Source organism: Sorex araneus, chromosome 8, assembly GCF_027595985.1.
Source record: "Sorex araneus isolate mSorAra2 chromosome 8, mSorAra2.pri, whole genome shotgun sequence".
Taxonomy (NCBI): Eukaryota; Metazoa; Chordata; class Mammalia; order Eulipotyphla; family Soricidae; genus Sorex; species Sorex araneus.
The window spans coordinates 62,407,735-62,434,939 of NC_073309.1; positions in this window are offsets into that span (position 1 = coordinate 62,407,735).

Sequence of the window (27,205 nt, forward strand, 5' to 3'; positions counted from 1 at the left end):
TTTACCCTCTGACTAACATTTTGGTTTAGTCCATGGGGGAAGCAACAAGTTAAAGGAGAGAAGTGGTCAATAGCTTGAGTTTTTATTCTCTGTGCTCCCTTTCTGGCTGTCTTCAAACCAAAACCAGTCACCCTTATTAATCTTGAACTTCTCTACTATCCTCGTCTACGTTCATAATTAGACCTGTGTCAGCTTGTATGGGCTCCCAGGACAGGTATGAGAAAATGAGTAGGTTAAACAACAGAAATTCATTTTTTTCTTACTTCCACTGCCATTCGAGGGCCAATCACATTAATGAGAAACAATGATGGCTTGAGAGAGTTTATTGGCAATAGCTGACAGGTTGGAAGATGGTGGATACCTGCCATCAAAGCACCCATCTAAGCCATGCAGTCAGATAAAGGAATTTTTATAGAAAGAAAACAGGAGAGAAAGGTGGACTGAAAATTTGTGGGTGTCAGGATAAAAAAAAAAATCCTTTCTCAGAAATGGTGCCCTGAGGTACACATCATTTTATCTATAAATCTAAATGAAGAAATGGAAAAATGAGAAATTTCTACTAATCTTTAGGGTTTGGGATGAGAAGAAGATTAAGATATGGAGTTTTAAGAGTTCTAGTTCAGGACTTTGCTATTTCTAATTCCTTTGGTCTGAATGCTAGAAATCTGAAAATACAATATTTCCGAGGTGTTTTAATCTGAGATCTCTTTCCTCCATTTGCAGATGTTTAGTCTGGATTCTCTCATGATCGTCAGGCCCTAGGCATCTGTGGTCTCATCTCCTGCGCTTGTAAGGACATAAGTCAAGTCAGATCAGGGTCCTGTCTAGTGACCTCATTTTTACTTTATTGCCTCATTAAGGAAGCTATTTCCACAAATAGACACAGTTTGAGATGCTAGTGGGTACAACCTTAACCTTTATGATTCTCTCTGGACTTTAACTCTTAAAAGGGTTCCTGGAGGTTAAGAAAACAAAAACAGACTGACCAAAATTTCCAGTTCAGAGGAAATGATGTAGGCAGATAGACAGTGAAAGGCCCTCGGCAATAAAACTCAGGTCAACAGAACTTCTGGAAGGAAAATCCTAAGACTGATCCACCCTGTGGATATAGAAAACAGACCTGATAAGACCTTCAGCAGGCCTGAGGAGGTTAGAGCCCTGCCCAAGAAGTTCCTCAAACCCTCGGACCTCTCCTTTAATCTGATTAAAATGTGATCCAGCCCCGAGAAGACTCCAGAACTTCTGGATCAAGACAACCAGAGAAGAGCCTATAAAGGCCGCCTTGAACAAAGAGAGGGTGTACATATGCTGCCCAAGCCCATGTGCTGCTAATGTTAGGGTTGGCAGATCTCTGCCCGGGGGAGGCTAGGAGAGATAAAAGAACAAAACCAAGACAACTCTTTCTGCAAATGCATGGGGTTTATTTAAGCCAATATAGCTATATTGGGACCTTCAATTGTGCCTCAATAGCGTGGCATAACCGAAGGCCCCAAACTCAAAAAGCTAGCTGTTTTTATACCCTTTTGGGGGAGAAATGAAAATCTCACATATCAAAGGGAATCACATAGGTCACTTAATTTGCATATCTAAACATTTGTTGACAAATGAAAATCTCACATATCAAAGGGGATCACACATATTGGGGGAAAATTACATGTATTGAATCAAAGGAGAATCATACATATCAAAGAAAATCACAGGTATTGGATCAATAGGAAAACCATACAAAAGGGAAAACCACACCTATTTCACTTAATATGCTAATTTCAACATTTGTTGACCATTCCGAGCAGATGTTTGTTTACAGTTCCTAGGGGCAATTTGTTGGCCCATTTGGTGACAGAGTCCTGCCCAGTGGAAGGTCCTGAAGACATCTTTCAAAGCAGTCAAGTAGTTACAAAGGGCAACTTCAGGGGTTAACCCTTAACCTGCCCTTCAGTTCTTGACTCTTAACCTGCCCTCCTCTTCACTCCTGAAATTCCTTTCTGCTGAGTGAGACAAGAATCCAAGAACCCTGGGTCCCAGGTGGCAGAGGTGGATCAGGAGAAAGTGACCGTCTTCTCCCCACTTTATATGATCCACCCGTAGGGCCCACAGACATCAGAAGTAAACAGCCTCTTCCTGCAAGTGGCAACATTATTTATTATTTTGATTTGCTTTGGACCAAATCAAAGTATAAGAACAGTTTTGTCCTGTTCAAAACTCCAGTCTCTTGTCTGGACCAAAATATTCAGTGGAGAATGTACAATGGAGTCCCAGATCTACAATTACTTTTCTCCTAGTTATTGATGTAGGCAGGTAGATAGGGAAAGGCCCATGGCAATGAAACTTAGATTATCAAAGTCTCGGGGAGGAGAATCCTGAGACTGACCCACCCAGTGGATACAGGAAACGAACCTGATAAGACCTTCAGCAGACCCTGAGGAGGTTGGACCCCTCCCCCATGAAGTTCCTCAATTCTGTCAACCTCTCCCTTAATCTGATTAAAATGTGATCCAGCCTAAAGAAGACCCAGCCTCCCCGGTAACCTCCTTAGCAACGGACTTTTACCTGGGAAGAAGCCCCACATGGGGGCAGGTTGGAGAAACCCTATGAAGGCCACCTTGAACAAAGGAAGTGCGCGCATATGCTGCCTGAGCCCATGTGCTGCTCGCGCCCACGTGGCCGAGCACATGTGGTGCCCGAGCACATGTGTCGCCCGCATCTCCCCCCTTGAGATGTGTACTTTCATGCTTTCGTGTCCAGTGCTAGGGTGTGTGTAGAGCTCTCTCCATGTTCGGAGGAGCCCGCGTTCTTTCTTGAGCGAGTTATTCCTACTGGTTTTTCTTTTCCACTTATCCCTTCCTCCTTCCCTAAGACCTTCTAAATAAAATCTGCTACTTCACTGCTGGTCTACTCCTGAAATTCTTTTCCACTAGTGAGACAAGAACCCAGTAACCCTGGGTCCCAGGTGTTTGAGGCGGTTGGAGAGAAAGTGACCGTCTTTCTCCTCCCCGCTTCACGTAAGTCACCCATGGGGCCCACCGACATCATTATCAGATGGAAAAAAAAAATTCTGGTACTTGTGTTTTCCTGCCACTTTCTATACATATCTTATGTGATAGCACATGTCTACCTCATGATTCTCAACTGTGTGTGCATTCCCTCTCCCTTCATAAATATGTATGATTTTCCCTGGAGAAACTCTCCAACCTGTTGCATGAACATTCGGAGGCGCTGAGATAAGGAACGCGGAAGAAATGTCTTGATTGGAGGACTAAGGCTCTCTCTGGCTCTTAGCAAAGGCAAAGCGCCTTGTGGATCTCCTTTTATTGATCATGGTACCCACAAAGGGCACAATACAGTGACGTCACCAAAGGCATTAAAAGAAGTTACAGGGAGAACATTGAGACAGTGGAAACATATTGTTTCCTTGTGCGGGTAGGCCTATAGCCTCGGGAAAAGAATACAGAACTGAGAAGGAAAAGATACAAAACCGAAACTGAAACCTTCTACAGGCACCTGGATACAAAACCAAAACTGAAACCTTTCTTGGGCTTTAGGCACCTGGATTTACATCCCAAAGACTAGGCTGTGCTTGCCACTTCAAATACAAACTGGGCGGGCATCTGAAATCTACATCCCAAAGGCTAGGCTTGGCCAGAGCCTGCATTTTACAATCTCAAAGGTCAGGCCTGGCTAACACCATCTGCATGTCAAAGACCAGCCAGACTTCTGTGAGAGAAGGAAAACTGCTCTTTTCAATATACTGAAATTATTTTTCTGAAGACAGCTTGAAAAGGGGGAACATGTTCAGCTTCATCCAAACCAGTCAGGACACATGAGAAGTCTCGCCCATTTTCATGGGTCCCTATGTTCCTGTCCGTAGTACGGTACAGTATACATGGGCTCACCCTGATAGCTCAGTCCAGCTCCAACACCAACCCATTAAGATTCCTACATCATCCTAACCCCCACTTGAGTTTATGAAGTATGTTCTACAGCATCTGCTAGCTTAATGTTCTTTCAGCTTAGATAGGATGACTTTTGCCATAGCCCATATCTTTATTCAATTGCTCTGGTAATTTGGGGGCAGTATACTTTAACTTAAGAATTCTCTGGTTAGGTATGGGACTAATGGCCCATAATAAGTCACTGCAGGGGCCTGGGAGGTAGCACAGTGGATAACATGCTTGTTGTACAATCAACCAACCCAGGTACAATCCTTGGTATCAAAAATGATTCTCTGAGCACTGCTAGGAATAATCCTTGAGTGCCAGCAATAAGACTGGGCATATCCAGGTGTGCCCCTCACAAATCCAAAATAGTAGTGGTAGTAGTAGTGGTAATAATAATAATAGTAATTATTATTATTATATAAGGAGAAGAAGAAGAAGAGGAGGAGGAGGAAAAGGAGGAGTACTAATGTCACTTTAATTACATTGTTTTCAATTATTCTATATAAGAACTTCTTTTATTTTAATTGGGGGACTAATGTCTATTTTTTCAGTCTCTGTGGTATCTTTGCCATGCTTTTCAAACTTCAGTATGCATGAAGGATCTTAATACAAATGATTTCTGATTCAGTAGGGAGGTGTATTGATATTCTCCACAACACCAATTATATTCTTACAGCATGTCACTTTTCTAGTTGCAAAATTCTATAATACTATATATATATATAACATATATATATATAGTATACTTTAAAAAATTCTCTAGTTTTAACCAGGAATAATTCTATTTTGTGGCTACTGCTCTCTTACCTTGCACTTATTGAAACTAATAATTTTATTCTCTTTTTTTCCTGGAGTCTTTCTAAGAATCTTGATTTAAGAATTCACACGGCCCACGAACGGCTCCTCTGCTCCTGAATGGCCATGATCACAGAGGCACACAAACCTATCTCAGAACGCAGTGGCTGCTGGTAGAAATACCTCTGGACTTAATTACTAAAATATCAGAATTCCAAACCAATCTCGGCTGCACGACATCATATGCTCTTCATTATCAGCAATAGAAAACAAATTATCTAATGATGCCTTTACAGCAGGTCTGATTGTTGGGGGAAAATTCCAAATAGTAATAGTGGGTTTTCTGTTGAAAATTGAATGTAATCAAAGTAAAGAGATAGTAAAGTGAAAATCATCTGCCACACAGGCAGAGTGGGGCATAGGAAGGGAGTATACTGGGGTTCTTGGTGGTGGAATATGTGCACTGATGAAGGGATGGGTGTTTGATCATTGTATGACTGAGACTTAAACCTGAAAGCTTTGTAACTGTTCTCATGGTGATTCAATTTAAAAAAAAAAAAAGGATTCACACATCTTCACATAATAGATCAGTGTGGTTTAACTTACTGGAAGTGTGGGTTCTGTTTATCAGTGCAGTTCAATATGATATAGATGAAACTCAGTTATTAATGTCTTCCAGAGTAAGATTTTAATGATCTTTCATTTCAATTCTTCAAAGTTGTTTAGACTAAAATGCATTCTAAGCAACAGCATTATAAAATCTTTATTAAGTAAATTGGTATTTCCTGAGCTCTTCTTTTATTATAGCCTATTACCATAAAAATAAACTTAATTTAATTTAGTCTTTGGGATTATTATCAGTTACTCCTCTGGGAGTTAGGCTTCACTGGTTTTCTTGGGAAGTTAATCTTTTGTATCTTAAATAATGATGTAGAAGAGGGATTCTGTTCGCAATGTTGCATTTATATACATTTCATTTTTAACTTCTTAGCTATTTATATGAAATGTCTTTCTACCTAAAGGCACCCAAAACAGATCAGACAAAGAGTCAGGGTTGACTTCTGCAAAATGCGTTCAGAGACTTGCAGATTATTTTAAGCTTAGACTGAAGCAGTTATGAGATCTGAGGAGAATCTTTGTCTTTGCAATTGGTCCTTCTCACCCTTCCACTTACCAATAAAGAGAATATCATTACCTATGTTTCTGTCCCTTTCATAGAAGAATAAGAAATGTCCTCCCTTTAATGATTAGAAGAATGTAGTTTGAGCTGTTGGACATTGCCCAGGTGTGGTTTATTTGGAAAACGTGTCCTCTCTCTGAAGACAGCATCTTTCCTCTCAAAGATACTCTTTGTCATCTATCTTGGTAATTCAAACCCTTTAATTGGGGCTTATACTAGCTCTATCTCTTACAGGAAGTAGAATCTGCTCTCCTTGGTCCAATATTAGCTTTTTTTTCTTTGTTCACTTATCTGATGCTGTTTTCATTATCTATCCAGACTTTGAGGAACCCAAAAGAGTTGCAGTTTTCCTCTATGCCCCAAACACAACCATCACCTTATATTTTGATAATTGTTTTTAGTAGATGAATAAACCAAGTTGTGAGGAAATTAGTGTGATTTATAAGATAGTCAAAAGTAAAGGCAAGCCCCGTAACCTTCGTCTCCTTTCGGAACCCACGCGTGATGCCTAGGTGTGCCTGGCAGGGTGCTCTTGCCTCCGCCTCACGCCCCTCTCCGTGACGTGGGTGAGGGGACGGGAGGACCGGCTTGTCCCAGGTACGAGGGATGAGCCCGATCGCCCACCTTTGCCCACGGGGCTGAAATCGGGTGCAACATTAAGAGGGAGAGACAAAGCCTTTAGGGAATCAGTATAAAAGGTGTGTTTTGTTTGTTTGGGGACCACAGGCCAGCGTGCCTAGGGCTTACTCCTGCCTGCGTTCAGAAAGCACTCCTGGCAGGGATTGGGGGTCCATAGATGGTGCCGGGGTTCGAACCCAGGTCGGTCGCATGCCAGGCTAACGCCTTATCCGCTGCTTTCTCTCTGGGCCCTCTAAGTGATGTTGTAATGTGACGCTTTACTTCATTTATTTTAGCATCGGGTGGTGCTCTGGGGTTGCGCCCACAGTCCGGGGATCGATGCTCCTGCCCTGTAGGCCGTCTCCGAGGTCCCACCCTATGCTTCCTTCATACTATGTAATGACCAGGAGTTGCACACTCCTGGCTCTGGCGCTTGCAGGGGGTCGCACAGACTCACAGTGCTCACCGAGATTTGTCCGCCTTTCCTTGGAGCCCTGACTCATGTGCTACAGGCAGGCATCCCAGCTATGGTTATGCTCACAGTGGGTTGCTGACGTGCTCCCACACAGTGCTCCCACTTCCTGATTGTGGAGCTCCAACATCTTATTTTTGTTTGTTTTAGTCCTTGGGCCATATCTGGTTATGCTCATGGCTTGTTGCTGGTGCCACGGATTGAACACAGGTCAGCCACGTGCAGAAGGCTATGCCCTACTGTAAGACTCTAATCAAATTGAATGCAAAAAAAATAAAAATATCCATGATTAAAAAAAAAAGTAAAGGCAAGGGATAGTTGATGGAGACATTTAGGTCTGTTATGAAAGGCACCAAGAGATTTTCTAGGTAACTTAAATTAATGGTTAGTAAGCTAAATCATTCAAGCTTTAGATTTTAGGTATACTTTTCTCTAGGCTACACTTGATTGTACAAAATACAGACAGAATAGTAAATAAAATTATGGCAAATCTAGCTCTAACTTTATCATTCAGAAGAAAGAATGAGTAGCATCCCTTGGATTCTTCAGCAGAAAGAAGTTCATGATATTTAGTATGGTTAGTCTGTAGCATAAGGTTTGCCAATATTCTCCAGTATTGTTTATTTTATCCCTGAGAGCAGCTCCTGCTATTTCTCATAAGCTACATATATATTCTACATTAACATCATCTCAAATATTTACTGTCATCTCAAATTTTTATTTTGAGGTGGAGGAATTGCAGCATTACCAGGCAATCCAGAGATGCCTTGGGCTCCCGGCAAATAAATTATTAATGCATGAAAGCAACAGTAACAACAAACACAAAAAATATAAAGTTACGTCTAACATCACTATCCAAATATATACATTCGTATTTTCCATGTACCAGAGGTAAGTCACAAACCGTATCACTAAACATAATGAATCAAAACCAACTGCATTAATCATATTATATCAGTTGTAAAACTCGCCTTTTTTTTCACGTAAGAATATTTTTTTCAGGAACTGAAAACCAATAAGAGAAACGTACCTTCAGTTGTTCCCTAGTACTATCCATTGTGGTATGGCAAATGAGCATTGCTTTTTAGCTAATCCTTTTTTTAAAAAAATATGAATTGATTTCCATAATTAACTTTGGAAATATGAAGAGTTAATAAAACAACTTTTTCTATTTATTCAGTGTAAGCAGAGCAGACACTGGCATCATTTTATAAAGCCAATTTAATAAAGCATAAAAAGGATAGGTTTCAAATATGTAGAAGCTGATTTAGCAATAATTAAAACTTTGAAGAGTAAGCAAGAGTGCTAGAATGGCATGTAAGGCACTCACCTTGTATATAGCCAACCTGGACTTGATCCTGGTCACCCAGGCTCCCAAACACCACCAGTAGTGACTCCTGAGCATGGGGCCTGAATAAGTCAGCATCAGAGTGAAGCCTGAGCACTGCTGGGTATAGCCCCAAACAATACAAAAGAAAACAAATTCTAAAGAGCGAGACATGCTAAGTCTCTTATGTTTACTGTCTATGACGATAGCCAAGTCTGTGCTTTCACAATTTGATTGTGCTTTCACTAATTAGAGAAGCAGCTATTACAAGTCACTTGTCTTAGATGGTACCAATAGATAAATTAAACAAACCATAAAAGTGCGCTAGTACAGGTCTCTTGCTGGGGAAAAAGGACCAAACCTGTTTTCTCTTAATCAGAATCTATCTGTTATAAAAACCAATGTTTTATTTTGAGGAAAGAGTAAGTAGAGCAGAAAACTTTTGACATACATACATACATACATATATATATATATATATGTACATACATATATATATATAAAAGAATGTATATATTCTTTTCAAGAGAACTGAGGCAGGGTAGAATTTATACATACATACATACATACATACATACATACATGTATATAAAAGAATATATATATTCTTTTCAAGAGAACTGAGGCAGGGTAGAATTTGCCCTTGATGAAGACGTTTTCTCATATAAAGGAAAACTGTCCTGAGAGGCTGCTTCTACAAAATACCAAGAAGATCTACTTGAATTTCTTTTCTGCTGGAAAGGTAGAACTAAACATGGATACCTTTTTTTCTCCTTCCAAAAGTTTTCTGACACTGCTTCTGAATTACTTAGTAGATATCTGACATCCTGTCAGGGTCCACTCCCATCTATGCTGAATGTAGTGGTATATATAAACATTTTCCACTCTTTTATTTTACCAGTTTGCCTAATGTTTGATTATTCAGTCTCTGAAAAATCCAAAAAAGATTTTCTTTTTACCTATAAAATGCAAATATGAATGTTATCTTTAGCTCATGAGAAATCTTATTTGTAATAGAAACAATGAACTATTTGTCCTCCTAAACTCAGTATTTTATTATAAATGAGTCTGTAAAATTGTTATACATACAATATAATTGATATCTCTGTGATTATACAAGAATTAGTAACTGCTATACCCTGTACTTCAGCATGTCAGAATGTCTTACTTCTCCTTTCTAGCTTGATTATTTCCTATCTTTGATCATATTTTTCCTGCAAGCCTAAGCACAAAGGCTGGAAGCCTGGTGTATCTCTACCAAGAAAGTTAATGAGTTACAAATGCCCAACACCAGAGGGTAAAAGCCATCAGAATCAGGCAAAAGTAGCAACTAAAAAATAGATAACCCCAACTTTATTATACTCTCCTGATGATACATTTGCATTACAAAGCACCTCTTCTTTAGTATGCATACTTATTTTTTTCCCATGGATTAATTTATCATATTTTTTATGATTTTATACTTTAGAAATTCGCAGAGAAACATCACCGCTCTCTGGCTATTCCTGCATTCTGACCTTCGGGTGTGTACTTTCATTTTCAATAAACAATTTGTCTTATTATATATATATGTATATATATATATATCAGATTTGCTCTTGAATTCTCATTTAACAAATCAAAGATCTGGATTCCCTGGGCAGGATTAGCAGCTAAGCCCTAATCAGGCATTACTTACTGATATTACTTAAGATATTACTTACTATATGTAATCCAAATACTATATGAAATTGAGATTAGTCAGTCACTTGAATTCTTGCACATTTCAATACAATTAAGGGAGGGAGACATTGTTTAAATAACTTTTTCTTATAATGTGTTGGCATTTGGCCATATATTTAGCTCCTTTTAAAAAATACTGCTATCGGAGACTAACACCCAAGAACTGTAGAAATAAGTACCAGGAGGTTGACTCCATGGCTTCGAGGCTGGCCTCACGTTCCGGGGAAAGGTCAACTCAGAGAAGCGATCATCAACTACATTGCAGTCGAAGGCCATGTGGGGGAAGGGAGTTGCGGGCTGAATGAGGGCTAGAGACTGAGCACAGCGGCCACTCAACACCTTTGTTGCAAACCACAACAGCTAATTAGAGAGAGAAAGCAGAAGGGAATGCCTTGCCACAGTGGCAGGGTGGGGTGGGGGGGGAGATGGGATTGGGGAGGGTGGGAGGGACACTGGGTTTACGGGTGGTGGAGAATGGGCACTGGTGAAGGGATGGGTTCCCAAACTTTGTATGAGGGAAGTGTGAGCACAGAAGTGTATAAATCTGTAACTGTACCCTCACGGTGATTCTCTAATTAAAAATAAATAAATTAAAAAAAAAATACTGCTATATTGAGAGATCACTAGGCTAATTACACAATATTTGGAGTTGTGTTGAAAAGTTTAATTGCTGCTAATTTCTCTTGTTAACTTTTTCAACTCTCACTGACTACAATAATTTTTATCACTGTATAAAATTTTTTCTTTGAATTTTTCTTATGATAATTTGATCTTCATTTCACCAGTGACAAATGCCTTAGCATGTTTAATACCTCTTCCATAAACATTGATAATAGCCTTGTGTTCAGTGCTCTAACTATAGTAAATAATGTTATCTGAATTCTCAGGAATATAAAAATCCTAGAAAGCAGCTTTTCATTCGAGTTCTGAAAATATTCAAATGTCTTTCAGTAGCCATTGCTTATTATTTAAAAAATTTGAATTCCATGAGAAAACACCATTGTCTTCATTAACAATATTTGGAAAATGGCTGGAAAAAATACTGGAAGCAGTGCACTTGCCTTGCAAGTGGCCAACTTGGGATCAATCTCATGCACTACATCTGTTTCCTGAGCAACTCCAGGGGTGACCCCTGAGCACAGAGTCAAAAGTAAACCCTAAACAGTGCTGGATTGTTCCCCAAACCAAAAAGTACATAATAATAATAACACTTTCATGAGATTGCATTTATTTCTGTTGTTTTTTATTTATTTTTTTATTTTACAGAGGTCTTGTCTAGCGTGTGCCAGGAACAAAAGTTAGTGCCTCACACGTGCAAGGTAATTGCTTTATCATTAGTTCACACCCCCAAATATTAACATCCTTAGAAAATTCATATACGTGGAAAGGGAATTGTGTAAAACAAAATAACATAGTAGAGAATTCTTCCTTCTAAATATTTGAATTCATGAAGTAATACTGTCTTTATTTAAATATTGAATCCACAGTAAAATAACAAAGGTAATGACTTAATTATAAAAAATGTTGACATATTTTTGTTAGAAAAATTAATATCTTTATAAAGATTTGATCTATGTTGAACATGAGTGGTGGGGGAAACAGTCTTGTTTCATTTCTGGTCTACACATCAGTCTCTGATTAGGAGATAAAGGGGATTGGCCTGTTGGGGAAGCATAGCACAAAGAAAGAGTTTACGAATACACACAGAGGAATGGGAGCACTGTGATGGGAGTAACCCAGTAAACCTAAACTCCCTATGGCAAGGCAGAAAGGACAAAACAATGTTATCCTACAGATTAAAGGAGATTGTTGAAGAAACCCTGCTTTGGGGGGCTTAGGTTCTTTTGTCGTGAATTCCTTTTTATTTCATTTTTTTCACATGTGATAGAATTGGACTTGAAAATAGTTTCTTTAAGATATTTATAGTTTTCCTGGGAATGTGCCTCAGTGAAAAAGTGTCACGGACAGAAGGCACTCCATTCTGTGTGAATGAAAGTTATAGCATTTTGTGAAACTTACTTCATTTTGTTGTGATAGTTGTCTAGTAAGTTGCTTACAAGGTCACAGCTAATCAGGGGCCTGAGCTAATCAGTCTCACAGTGGAGATGTTACTGGTGCCTGCTCGAGCAAATCGATGAGCAAAGGGATGACAGTGATACAGAGATATGTATGATGGTATCAATAGTGTGAGTTGTTATTCAATAAATTAGAAGTGTTTAAACATATGCACTCTCCTGTCACTCTCCTGACATAAAGTGAATGCCAGGCAAGAAGGAGACCTGAATTTAGTGCTCCACCCTGAAAAAAAAGGAAAATGAAAATAATTTTATCAATACGGATGAAGGACAGAGATCTCTAGTGTTTCTGTAATCCTTCATTATTTTGGTATTATTGAAAAGTGAGCCTCATAGAGTGAATTAGGACTTTTTTCCATCTTCCTTTCCTTGATAAAAATATGAAAAATGTATTTTTCTCCTCTAAATGATCATCCGCCTTAACCTCTATAGATTGTTTTTCAAAATTTAATATGTAAACAAGTCATTTGGAAATATTATTAAAATTCATACTCTTGGTGGGGATAAAAGACTGACAGTGAGTATTGAGATAAATATTTGATGTTAAAAGAAGGAAAACATATATATTTTTTATTTCATTGAATCACTGTGAGATAGTTACAAGCTTTCATATTTGGTTACAATCTCACAATGGTCAAACACCCATCCCTCCACCAGTGCACATCCCCCACCACCAATATCCCTGGTGTACCCCCCTTTCCCACCCTCCCTACATGACAGACAATATTCTCCATACTCTCTCTCTACTTTTGGGCATTATGGCTTGCAACACAGACACTGAAAGGTCATCATGTTTGGTCCATTATCTACTTTCAGCATGCATCTCCCCTCCCAACTGGTTCTTCCAGCCATCATTTTCTTAGTGATCCCTTCTCTATTCCATCTGCCTTCTCCTCTCTGCTCATGAAGCAGTCTTCCAGCTATGGGGCAGTTCCCCTGGCCCTTGTATCTACTGTCCTTGGGTGTCAGTCTCATGTGATATTATTCTATACTCCACAAATGAGTACAGTCAAAAGAAGGAAAATCTTTCTGACTAAAATGTTAGCGTTGGACTACACTTAACTAGTGTAAGAAGGGGTCTGGGTTTGAGATTTATCATTGCTTTCTTTGTCCTCAACTAAGTGAAGCAAATGCTTGGTCTTATTTTTCCTTTTCAACCTTTTCAAGAGAAAAATTTCTTTCTTATACTGTTTTTTTAGATATCTTCTATTAGTAAAGAGAGGCTTCTAAAATCTCAGGGCTAGGACAAATGGAGACGTTACTAGGACCACTCAAGAAAATCGACAATCAACGGGATGATGATGATGATGACGATGGTGATGATGATGATGATGATGATGATGATGATGATGATGATGATGATGATGATGATGATGATGATGATGAATGAGATCCTGGGCTGAGAGAATGGAAGTTTTTGGTATTTTCTTACATACTTTGGGGTGAGTTGGAGGAGTGAGCCAAACAGGTAGTGCTCTGGATTTAATCCAGGCTCATTCAAGGATCATTCCTGATAATATGAGGGCCCATATGTGGTGCCTGAGATTGAATCAGGGTCAGCAGGGAGCAAGGAAAGACCCTTAACCTTCAACCCTCAAACGATTTCTTTTGAGCAGATCCAGAGCCATCAGGAATGTGGCCTTTATTAGTGTGAATGTCCAGTCTAGTTACAAAGCTTCTCACCCAAATAAAATGTTGCTTTTAAACTCTTTTCCTTTTGTATTTGACGGGAGAGGGGCATGGGGCATTCCCAGCAGTGTACTAAGGGAACAGTACCTGGGACTCCCACATGTAAAACCTTAGACTCTGGGGCTACTTTATCAAGGAAGTTTTACAATGTTCTAAAACCTTTGTTGTCATTTCAAAAGTACTTACAGCACTCTCCTCAGGAATCACTATCACTATCACTATCATCCTATGGATCGTCGATTTGCTCAAGCAGGCCCAGTAACGTCTTCATTTGTTCTAACCCTGAGATTTTAGCAGTCTCTCTTTACTCATCCTTCCCAGCGGTGCCGCATTAGAGGCTCTTTCAGGGTCAGGAGAATGAGACACATCACTGTTACTGGTTTTGGCATATGAATATGCCATGGGGAGCTTGCCATTCTCTCCCATGTGGGCAGGAAACTCTCGGTAGCTTGCCAGGTTCTCCAAGAGGGATAATTAGACAATAAGATATAGTGACATAGTGACAAAACTTAAGGAATAGACTCCTTTAAATCACTCTTTTTAATTTTCTTTTTGGGTCACACCAAGCCATGCTCAGGGGTTACTCCTAGCTCTGCACTCAGAAATTACTCCTGGCAGTGCTTGGGAGACCATATGGGATGCTGGGGATCGAACCCCAGATCGGTTACCTGCTAGGCAAATGCCCTACCTGATGTACTATCATCCAGGCCTAAATAACTCTTTTTACTAAACCAAAACAGTCTATCCACTATTCAGGCTTTAACATGTTATTTATACAATTTAGTCATTTCTTCCTTCCCTCTTCTATCTCCAATTATCTTATTTTCACCACATCTCCAGTTACTTCATCCATATTGTCTCTTGAACCATTCAAAGTGATCCATGATGGTTGAATCAATACCTCAAAATTTCTTTTAATTAATATTTTGACCTCCTCCTATAAATGAAGCTTGTTCTTAACACCTCTAGAACTGTGAATCATATCTAGAAGGTTTTAAACTTCATTGTATTATTGCTTATGGAAGCTATCACTTTATGAAATGTATTTCTCAAATAATATGATTTTGATATCATAATTACTCCTTTATTTCTATGTTGTGTCCGTGTGTATGAAAATCATATTAGTCTCCCTGTATATCTCCACCAGAGTTCTAAGGTGGGCACTCTTGGAAATGGACATATTTTGAAAGAATACCTTTTTCCTGTGTTGTGGGTCCCATGTAAATAGTCAGTGTTATATAGTAAACAGATGGCTACCATCCAGCGTTCCTGTACCATTTATCAAGCACAAGCAGAATAAAGTCAGCCTAAATCTAGGAACTCTAGGATTTTCAGAAAAGTAAGTAAATAGTGACATAACTTAAAGTCACTGGTAATATTAACCCCTATCAAGAGACTCTATTGTCCATTAAAACTTTGAAATCAAGGCACTCCAATAATTAATGTTCTAGATGCATCTTCTTCATTACAAAGAAGTTAAGTCTACATAGAAAATTATTTGCTTTATGTAGCCAGAGCTGAGAAATCCTACCTTATCTGGAAATTCACTATAAGGGATAAAAAAGAAGTTAAAGTAGACACATTACCTAACCTTAAAACTTAGTTATCAACTAAGTGATTAATTTTATTACCAAAAGTTTCTATAATGCATCTCATTTTAAAACTCATTATTTATGTTTTGTCATTTTATTAATAATAACCATATCTTCAATAATTGAGCAATACTGAGTATTTCACAGCTGAAAATCTTTAGTGGGTATTTGCATGCATCCATCATAATAGATTTAATATGTGTTGTATATTATGTGTTATGTTCAATCATAATAAATATAGTAAGTGCTTAGACACATACTTTTAGAATGTTATTTTACATAGAACTTGATATTTTTTATATTTAATTTTTAAATGAGAAAGTAAATTAAATTAAAGAAAGATATGAAAATTAATCTAGTCATCATATACACTTTGGCACAAATACAAAGACAATGTAATATGCAATGCATGTCTAAAGTCTGAAAAGGAAAATGCATGGTATATATCTATATGGCTTGGAAATAAAAAACAGAAAACTCAATAGAGATCATAAATTCTTATTGCAACCACATATATAACAGATATGGAAAATAGGTTGAAAATAAGAAATATGTGAAAAGTAAAGATAACAGAGTTTCCTATTTATCTGTATCTCATTGGTACCTTTCTTCATGGTATTCTTTCATGGTGGAATATTCATGAATTTTAGAATATACTTATCAAAATAATTTGACCTTAAAATTACTTATTCATTTTATTTTATTTTATTTTATTTTTTTGCTCTTTGGGTCACACCAGGCAATACACAGGTAATTCCTGGCTCATGCACTCAGGAATTACCCCGGCGGTGCTCAGGGGACCATATGGGATCCTGGGATTCGAACCTGGGTCGGCCGCGTGCAAGGCAAACGCCCTACCCACTGTGCTATCACTCCAGCCCCTACTTACTTATTTTAAACTCACTTTCTAAATAACTTTTGGATCCACATGAACATAGCTGTAATTCAGTTCAGGGAGAATTTGACAAACTGAAAACATGGCTTTATTTGAATTTTTATTTGAACTGTAAAAGTTCCAAGAGAGATGTGGCTATCATTTTATTCTTAATCACAAAAAAAAGGTATAGAACACTCTGGTAGGTCTAATGTTAAGTAGCTTTCACACCAAGTTTGTAATTTAAGGGACATAGAATTAATCTGTTTAATATAAATACAATGCAAATTATATTCATACTTAGATATATTTTCAGGTAGTCTAAAATGAATAAGAAATATACTACTTTTAGTACTTAGCCATGGTATCATATTTTTAATATGTAATCAATATAAATTTATTAAAGGCACATTTTTGAATTCTATTTTTCATACTAGATTAAAAAAATACTAGTGCACATTCTATATTCATAGTAAATTATAAATTATACTAGGTAATTTTAAATGCTAGTCACATGTGGCTCATAACTTCCACATTATTCAGTTGTGCCCTACACTTTTTAGTAGTCCATGACATAAAATGGCACTAGACATTAATAAAGGTGAATTTTAAAATTTTATTACTTATAAAGCAATAACTCATCTTATTTTCTTTAGAAATTATAATAATATCATGTCATGCATGAGTTACTTTAGATTGCGTTTGCTCCTATAACCTTTAATTATAGACATAGATTCTTTAATAAAATATATATAGATAAATTAATAGGAAGATACATGTTAAATACCTATCAACCAACATGTAATGCAAACTTATACTTTAAATAGAGATAAGGGCTAGGAGGATCACTCCATGGCTCGGAAGCCAGCCTCATATGCTGGGGGAAAAGGCAGCTGAGATAGAGAAGGGACCACCAGGTAAATGATGCTTGGAGGGCTTGCTCAGCATGGGGGATGTGTGCTGAAAGTAGACTATGGACCGAACATGATGGCTGCTTAGTACTCGTATTACAAACCATAACACCCAAAAGTAGAGAGCGAGTAAAAGGAATGTACCTGACAGTGAGGCAAGTGTGTGTGTGGGGAGGTAGCAGGAAGGATACTGGGAACATTGGTGGTGGAGAATCGGCACTGGTGGAGGGATGGGTACTCAAGCATTGTATGACTGAAACATAATTGTGAAAGTTTGTAAATCTGTAACTGTATCTCACAGTGATTCATTAAACACACACACACATATATATATATACATGTATATGTATATATATATACATATGTATCTCAATCACTGTATCACTGTCATCTGTTGCTCATCAATTTGCTCGAGTGGGCACCAGTAATGTCTCCATTGTGAGCCTTGTTGTTACTGTTTTTGGCATATCAAATACGCCGCAGGTAGCTTGCTAGGCGGGATACTCTTGGTAGCTTGCAGGATTCTCTGAGAGGGGTGGAGGGATTAAACCCTTGAACTTGGGTCAGCTATGTGCAAGGCAAATGCCTTACCCGCTGTGCTATCTATCTATCTATCTATCTACCTATCTATCTAAAAAAAATCTGCATTGACTTTTATTCTAAATCATGCAATGAGCAGATATACAGTAATAATGACACCAGGGATGTTGATATAGCAATAATTATAATTTTATGAATAATATTTATAAGATATTTGTGTATCTTCTGATAAAAGGTGTGGCATTATTACAGAAAGCAGATAAGGCTATCATAGTAGTTGCTCTTTATTCTCCAATAACAATAAATATCTCCTGCTGCTATCTAGAAATTGAATAACAGGATTTAAGATACGAATATAGAACTAGTTCCTAGCAAAAACAACTTCGTAACTACCATTGAATACATACAAGCATAGACCCTACCCTACTGTATCAAAAATGCAAATGTAGGTCTTGATGGGTAGAGAAGTCAACAAAGACCAAAATTTTTAAAACACATAAATTCAAATCAAATAACATCCCTATCTGCTAGAATCATTCCACTCAAGATCTTTCTGACACAATTTATAAAGGTAATGTAGAATAGAAGATTTTAAAATACGAAATGGACAAATTAAAAAGTATAACGAAAGACAACTCAAGATTTCAAGTGAGTTTAACTTTATCAGATGACAATTATTTAGAATTTCACTTCAAAGACATGGGAGAATACATTTCATAATAAGCAATAAAACTCAAAAAATTGCTAATGTATAAGCACTAATAAGAGATAACAAAAAACTCAGAGTTGACAATGATGGACCAAGTAGATTGGTCTTGTTCTGGGACCTCAAATACTGCCTTTGGTACCTTATGACGGCACCTCACTGATAATTCAGCATTTCTATTTATCGGGGAAATACAAATGAAAACAGTCATGAGTTACAACTTCATAATTTTTTTTATCTCAGATATAACTTGATCACCTAGTTCCAAATCACAGTGAGTAGTTATGATATGTGCTTCTAATGAATGTCATTCTATTCTCACTTTATTGCAGTAGAATATAGAAATTTCTCAAGGTCTATTTATCCCATTTTAGATATTTATGCAAAATGATTTTAAACCTGTGCACCAGGTCTTTACTGTAGCTTTATTTATAATACTCATATCTGTACACAACTTATGTGCTTATTGATGGATCAATAAGAATGGTGTGATGAGACACAATACAATATTCATTACAGGGTACAATTAGGGAAGCAGAAAAGGAATAGGTAAATCAGAACAAGGGAAAATGTACAGTGATGTATAAAATTGGACTCTAAAAGTTAACATAATGTACATAGCAGTATTATGGTTTACCTAATTTAATAAGCACATGTTGATTTTCAATTCATATGTTACAATACAATTCTGCGTCCATAAAACATAATTTAAATACTATCTCCTGCTTTAGATGCTGAATATTGTCAGACATCACGGGAGATTTTATATGTCTTGAGAATATGGAAAATATCTGATCAAGAAATTTATAATGATATTTGAAGATCTTTGTTGAGGGGACTTTGTCCTACATATAACTTTGATGAAATTATTTTCTCAAAATCATTCTAAATCTTAATTGAGTAGCAATACTTAAAATTGCAAACTGCATAAATATACATGTATCTATGTTGCAAATATACACAGACATATATGTCTGTGCATATATGTAAAGATTCATTCAAATTTACATATATATAAAATGAGGTTTGTCTCAGCTTCCTTCTTCAAATAGGAAAATCTGTAGATTAACTTGGAGACAAAAACTTATGCTTATGTAGAGTAACTATTTGTAAATGTGATCACTTTTAAGTGTGATCCAGAGAACTAGAATTTGGATTAATTATAAAAGTAAAAGTGAGACTAGAATGACATTCATTAGAAACATATATCATAATTACTCACTGTGACTGAGAACTAAGTGATCAATTTATTCCTAAGATAATATATATATATATAACAGATCTTATTCCTCTGACCCTGAAAAGAGCCTCCAATCATTGGGAAAAATGAGTAAGGAGAGGCTGCTAAAATCTCAGGGCTGGGATGAATGGAGACATTACTGGCACCCGCTTGACTAAATCGATGAACAATGGGATGACAGTGACAGTGATATATAATAAACATATATATATATAGAGAGAGAGATATGAAGAGCAGTTGGCGCTTCATTCAAAGCTAAAATAAGAATACAATGTTTTAGATTTGCTTATGGAATGTCCAGGTTATTTATTACTTAAGCAAATAAATGGATGTCAGGAATGCTTGAGTGTAGACCATAAATCTAATGGAATATCCAGTTTCCTGTGGTGTCTTCCCACATCAATCCTTTTCTCTACCTTAAATTGCATATTCTGCATTTATTTTGCCAACTTCTTTGCATTTTCATTTAAATAAAGAAAAGAGTGGAGTTGAAAAATTGGCTTTCTCATTCAATATTGGATGAATTTGTATGTCAAATCTTTCAAAGGTTCAATCTTCTCATCCATCAAATGACAAAAGTTGGGTAAGTTCCATTCTCTCGCATGGTATGTAGCTCTGCCAGCTAAGCCAAGTGATGTTCAAAATGCCTTCGTAGATGTCCCAGATGTTCAGTCACCTGAGCTAACGCAAAATTGCTAATTTGAGGAATATCATAAGGATATGTTTTGGCAACAGCTGAAACAGTCTAAAAGCAGTCTTGAAAGCAACACCAATTATCACTTGTATCAGTTGTTCATTTTCCCATTTATTTTCTTTCAGAATAATGCCAAAACTGACAACCACAATTTGTATCGCTTTTCTCCCCACTGGTCACTACATCAAAGACATAAATTAAGTAAAAGGAACACAAAGTGGCATAAGAGATTCTGACTTAATTTATGGCTAGATGACATCAGTGCTCGCAAGCCTTAGTAGAGCACTTAGCATATTAAAGACTTATAGTTTTCTTTGTACTTTCATTTTTAATAAATGTGTAACATTCACTGTTCTTGATGCAACTGCTTCTCTTGCATGTATAATTTATTTCTGTACCCTTCAATGTTGCTGGTGTGATTTTGTATGTTCAATTGTGTTTTAAGCACTATAGGGTAAAACTATATATGGATTGCTTTTATTTTATTATTTTTATAATTTTTTTATTTTTTAATTAGTGAGTCACAGTGAGGGTACAGTTACAGATTCAAACATTTCATGCTTGTTTTTCCCTCATGCAGTGTTCGGGAGCCCATCCCTCCACCAGTGTCCATTCTCCACCACCAATAAACCCCCAGCTCGGCCTCGCTGCTTTCAGTCACCTCTTGGCACCATCCTGACCCGGGCCTCTTCCCAAGGTTGTTGGGGGCGTGTCCTCACTTTAGGGGGCATGGTTTCAAAAGAGGGCATGGCCTCCTTCGGATAATGCCAAAATAACTATGGCGGAGTAAGCAGCTGCTCCGCTTACTCCGCCATAGTTATTTTTAGCATTCCATACATTGTGCTTTGATCACAATCGGTATAACCTATTCCTCTGAAGAATACCCTGGTCAACTTAGTCACTATATGCTAATAGTCAACTAGCCTAGCCTAGCCTAATTTCACAAAAACTGTCAGTGAACACATCAAGCTGCGCAAAAAATTCTTTGTAAAGAGACCATAGCCCCACATCTTCAACTGAGGCTCTTCACAAGCTAAGGAAGTGCGCCTGACAGTAAAGGCCATAACAACATGAAGAAACAGCAGAAATCCCCACCGCCAGGAGAGATGGAAGAGAGGATCTCAGAAACCTCAACAGGGACTTTCCAGAAATGCAACCTCCTCTCAGATAAAGGATTCAGAGAGGAAATTGTAAAGATGGTTGACGAACTTAAAGCAACTATGGAACAAACATCCAATAAATTAAGGGAGGATATGGATGCAGCTTTAGAACAGTCCACCAAGATAATCCAGGAAGAAATGACAGCAGAAATTTCAAAGCTAAGCACAGAAGTCACACAATTAAAAGAATCGGTAGATGAAATAAAAAACTCAGTAGGAGCCCTCAATAGTAGAATGACTACAGCCGAAGACAGAATCAGTGAGCTTGAAGATGAGCTGCACAAAGCATATAGGCAACAACAAGTAATGGCAAAAGACCTCAAAATGGCTCTAGAGTGAATTAGAGTCTTAGTGGATGAACTCAAGAGAAACAACATAAGAATCATTGGAGTACCAGAAGCACAGGGAACCAATCCCAACAAAAAAAACACAGTCAAAGACATCATTGCTATACGGATCGGTTTTAAATGGAAGTGTAGGCCCAGAGCAAAGGGCAGGTTTAGGGAATATGCCTTGAACAAACCCAATCTCCTTATGTTCCCCAGAATCTCCAGGGTGAGTGCTGAGTGAAGGTCCAGGAGTAAGTCTGGAGCATGGCAGGGTGTGGCCCCCAACAAACAAAAATAGTTAAAATGTAAGAGTTATTAAGAATGAAGAAAAGTTGGGGCTGGTGCGATAGCACAGCGGGTAGGGTGTTTGCCTCGCATGCGGCCGACCCGGGTTCGATTCCCAGCATCCCATATGGTTCCCTGAGCACCGCCAGGAGTAATTCCTGAGTGCAGAGCCAGGAGTAATCCCTGTGCATTCCCAGGTGTGACCCAAAAAGCAATATATATATATATATATATATATATATATATATACATAATATATATATACATAAAATGTAGGAAATAAAGAGGGGTACTTAATTAGACTCAATGAAAAATTTTATATGTTAAAAAACAATGATAAGCTACTATGAATTATGGCTATTTAAAAAAATTCAATAACAATTATTAGGAAAAGAGGACAGCTACAGGTCTCTTTTTAATTTATAGTGGGGATAAAAAGTGCTGCAACCACTGGGAGCAGATTGGTAGCACTGTAGCACTGTCATCCCATTGTTCATCGATTTGCTCAAGCGGGCACCAGTAACATCTCCATTGTGAGACTTCTTGTTACTGTTTTTGTCATATTGGATATGCCACAGAGAGCTTCCCAGGCTCTGCCGTGCAGGCGGGATATTCTCGGTAGCTTGCTGGGCTCTCTGAGAGGGACAGAGGAATCGAACCCGGGTTGGCTGCATGCATGGCGAACACCCTACTCGCTGTGCTACCACTCCTAGAAACACCAAACCAGAAACTTACAGGTATTAACTTAACTTGTTAAAAAGTTACATCTACACAAACATCCATATTCAAATATCAGACTTTGTTTGCAATTGCTAAAATTGGAAATAGTCAAAATGTTCTTCAATAAATTAAAAGAATAACAAATTATGTCACTGCCATCAAATGATAATCAGGAAAAAGGAAAATAGTCACAGAAGTAGGACAAGACTTTTATGAATATTTTGTGTTCAGCTGTGTACAGGGCTAACCCCTGCTCTGCTTTCAAGGATCACTCGTGATGGGCCTGGGAATCACATCGACACCAAGGATGGAACCTGGGTCTATGTCTGTTACATACAAGGCAAGTGCTCTACCCATTGTATTATCTTTCCAGTCCCATCTTAAATATCAAGTATATGTTGCTAAGTGAAAGAAGTCAGACTGAAGGAGTTGCGTATGATTCCAATTAATTGACATTCTGTGAAAAACAATGTCTAAATAATGAGTAAAAGGAAAAAAAAATGTTGCTAATTTACAGATGGGCCAGAGAGTTGGTTTGATTAAGCAAGATGATTGTGTTTTTAGGTTGGTAAAACTATTCCATATTATACTGTGGTTGATACAGGATACCATGCATTTGCAAAAACCCACAGAAATTTATAGCACTTATAGTACACATTTCATCATCATCATCATCATCATCATCATCATCATCATCATCATCATCATCTAGTTGATCATCAATTTTCTCAAGCGGTCTCAGTAATGTCTCCATTCATCCAAGCCCTGAGATTTTAGAAGCCTCTATTTACTTGTCTTTCCCAATGATGCCGCATTGGAGGCTCTTTCAGGGTCAGGGGAATGAGACCCAGCATTGTTACTGGTTTTGGTATATGAATACACTATAAGGAGTTTGTGAGGATCTCCCATGTGGGCAGGAAACTCTCGGTAGCTTGTCAGGTTCTCCCAGAGGAAGATGTAGGCTATAAGATGTTCCGGGAGCTTGGTTTTATAGTCTCTGGATGTTGGTCGTTGGTGGGATTACACAGCGCTGGGGGCAGTCCCTGGGTGTGACCGCCTAGCTACTGGAAAATGAGGGATCTGGGCAGAAGAGGCCCAGTCCCAATCTGAGCAGGCTTGGAGGTCTCAGCCCCGGGTTCCTCACACCTGGGTTCCTCTGCCGGTTCCTTCATGCATGAAGCTCATCTGAACATGTGGAGAGGGGCCTTGAGCATGGCTGTGGCTGGGTTCCGGAGGTCTTCGGCTGAGGGAGCTCTGCTTAGGGCAGGGATTTTGGTAACTTACAACCACTGACAAATCTTCCTGGCCTCTGTTTTTCCTGGTCTTGGATATTTGTCTCATACTATTTTTTTTTTATAGTATGAAGGATGCAGTCATTCTATATCTGTCTCATTTCATCTCTAATCATCTCTCATCTCTCATCCATCATTAATCCAACTCTCAAACTCATTTGGTCAAAACTTCTTGAACTTCTAAGGATTTATGACCCAAACCATATGTCAAATTGAGATTTCTTTTTAGAATGTATTTTTAAATCTATATATTAAATGCCACAGATAGTGCTAGACAATAGAGATGAGGATTGTATAGATTATTTTAAATATTTAACCTAACTGGATCTCTGGAATACATGAATTAATCCTATCTTAAGTAAAATTTACCAAGTGCCTAAATTATTTAGAATCAATTTTATTTCATATCGCCATTTACACTTAAAAGTAACTGACAATTTAGAGAGAGAGAACAGAAGGGAATGCCCTGCCACAGTGGCAGGGTGGGGTGGAGGGAGATGGGATTGGGGAGGGTGGGAGGGATGCTGGGTTTACTGGTGGTGGAGAATGGGCACTGGTGAAGGGATGGGTTCCCGAACTTTGTATGAGGGAAGCATAAGCACAAAACTGTATAAATCTGTAACTGTACCCTCATGGTGATTCTCTAATTAAAAATAAATTTTTTAAAAAAGTAACTGACAATTTAGAGTAATTTAATAATTAAACAAGCAATGCCTATTAATGAAAGTGGTATATTGATTTTCTCTTGTAAAGATGTGTTTGTTTTTATTAGCTGATTACTCAGGTTACAGCCTGTGTCACCATGTCTTTAAAGCCCAAGAAAGTTAGCTTTGATCTACCATGTGATATTCAGGATGAGTCTAATAATCCCTCTTTAATTTATAAAATTTGTGTGATGCTGCTTTTATCCACATAACTGGATCTGGCGCTAGTCTTTGCCCACTGAATTTATGCCTTCTCTCAGAGCTTTGTTTCCGTCATTCACAAATTTTTATATAACCAGAAATTTCAATAAATTTGGGATGCAACTTCATTCCTTCTTCAAGTAAAAGAAAATATCCACACAAGTATTTTTTTTTCATGAATAAAGCAGATTTTTATAAAAGACTGGTGTGGTAAGGATATTTATGTTATGAATATAAAAACTAAACATGCATTTGGTATATTTTTTCAATGATTTTTCAGGTTATGTCAATCATCCTGCATGTCCCCTTAACATTTCTCTCCCTCTCTCTTTCTAGATTAAGCACAAGAAGATAAAACAAAAAACAGCATTGTCCAAAAGAAAATGATTTCTATTATTTTCTGTAGAACAATGCATTTTTTACTAGTTTTTTCCCCAAACTAAGCTTTGATGCTTCTTTGTATAAGCCACCATTTGGTTTATAGAGCTAGTCACAAGAGAGGTATAAAATTATTTCCTTTCACCACTTCACATTAAAATGAACCTTAATTTACCTATATGCTGCAATTTCAAATATTACTTTAGGATAACTATTTTTACCAGAGCTACAAAATATAAGATTATTTTCATATTTATGCACACAGAATAAAGCCTTCTTCCATATTCAAGTCACCGTGAAATATGTGGTCAAAGGCTAGAACAATAGCTCAACAAGACAAGTACATGTTTTGCATGTGAGAGGCCTGGCATAACATAGCACCATGGAAAGCAATGCCCATGCACTGCCAAGTTTGCTGCTTCAAACAAATGAACAAAGAAAATCATATAGAATTTCTACTTTGAGTTTTATAATAATTTTTGGTGGGTGATACTTATTTTAGGCCATACCTGAAATGTCAGGGAAACTGTGGATGCCACGAAATAAACAACTTAGGGTTCCTGCATGCAAACTCCAACCCAGAATATTCTGAACTTTCTTCTCTCTGGAAATAATTCTTTATTTGCATTCTGGGTTTTTTCTCCTGTTAATGCTGGATAACCTCTGTTAGGGGTGGCAGATCTCTGCCCGGGGGAGGCTCGGAGAAACAAAAGGACGAAACCAAGACAACTCTTTCTGCAAATGCATGGGGTTTATTTAAGCCAATATAGCTATATTGGGACCTTCAATTGTGCCTCAATAGCGTGGCATAACTGAAGGCCCTGAACTCAAAAAGCTAGCTGTTTTTATACCCTTTTGGGGGAGAAATGAAAATCTCACATATCAAAGGGAATCACATCTATAGATCAAAGGGGATCACAGATAGGTCACTTAATTTGCATATCTAAACATTTGTTGACTGTTAACTGCTTCCCTGCAAATGTTTGCTTAGAGTTCCTAGGGCAGTTTGTTGGCCCATTTGGTGACAGTTGCAGGAGGTCACGAAGAAAATATCTTTCAAAGCAGTCAAACAGTTACAAAGGCAAATTTAACTCTTAACCTGCCCTCCTCTTCACCTCAATCATTTATGCTAGTTATATACTTGCACTGGTGTGTGATCCTATCTTACGTTAATTCACTGGTCTTTTTTTTTTTAACCTATAGTTCACTCCCCAGATAGTTCATCTTTAATTAATGAAATTTATATTACATCTGTAGCACTGTAGCATTGTCGTCCCATTGCTCATCAATTTGCTCGTGAGGGCACCAGTAACGTCTCCATTGTGAGACTTCTCATTACTGTGTTGCATGAACGTTCGTGCAGTCGGAGGTGCTGAGATAAGGAACACGGAAGAAATGTCTTGATTGGAGGACTAAGGCTCTCTCTGGCTCTTAGCAAAGGCAGAGGGCCTCATGGACCTCCTTTTATTGATCATGGTACCCCTAAAGGGCGCAATACAGTGATGTCACCAAAGGCATCAAAAGATGTTACAGGAAGAACATTGAGGCAGCATTATTTCCTTGTATCTGCAGGCCAGTAATCCAGGCCTCAGGAAAGAAGATGCAAAACCAAAACTGGAACCTTCCTTGGGCTAAAAGCACTTGGATTTACATCCCAAAGACAAAACTGGGCCCTGCACCTGAAATCTACATCCCAAAGACTAGGCTGGGTCTGAGCCTACAATTTACAATATCAAAGGTCAGGCCTGGCTAACACCATCTGC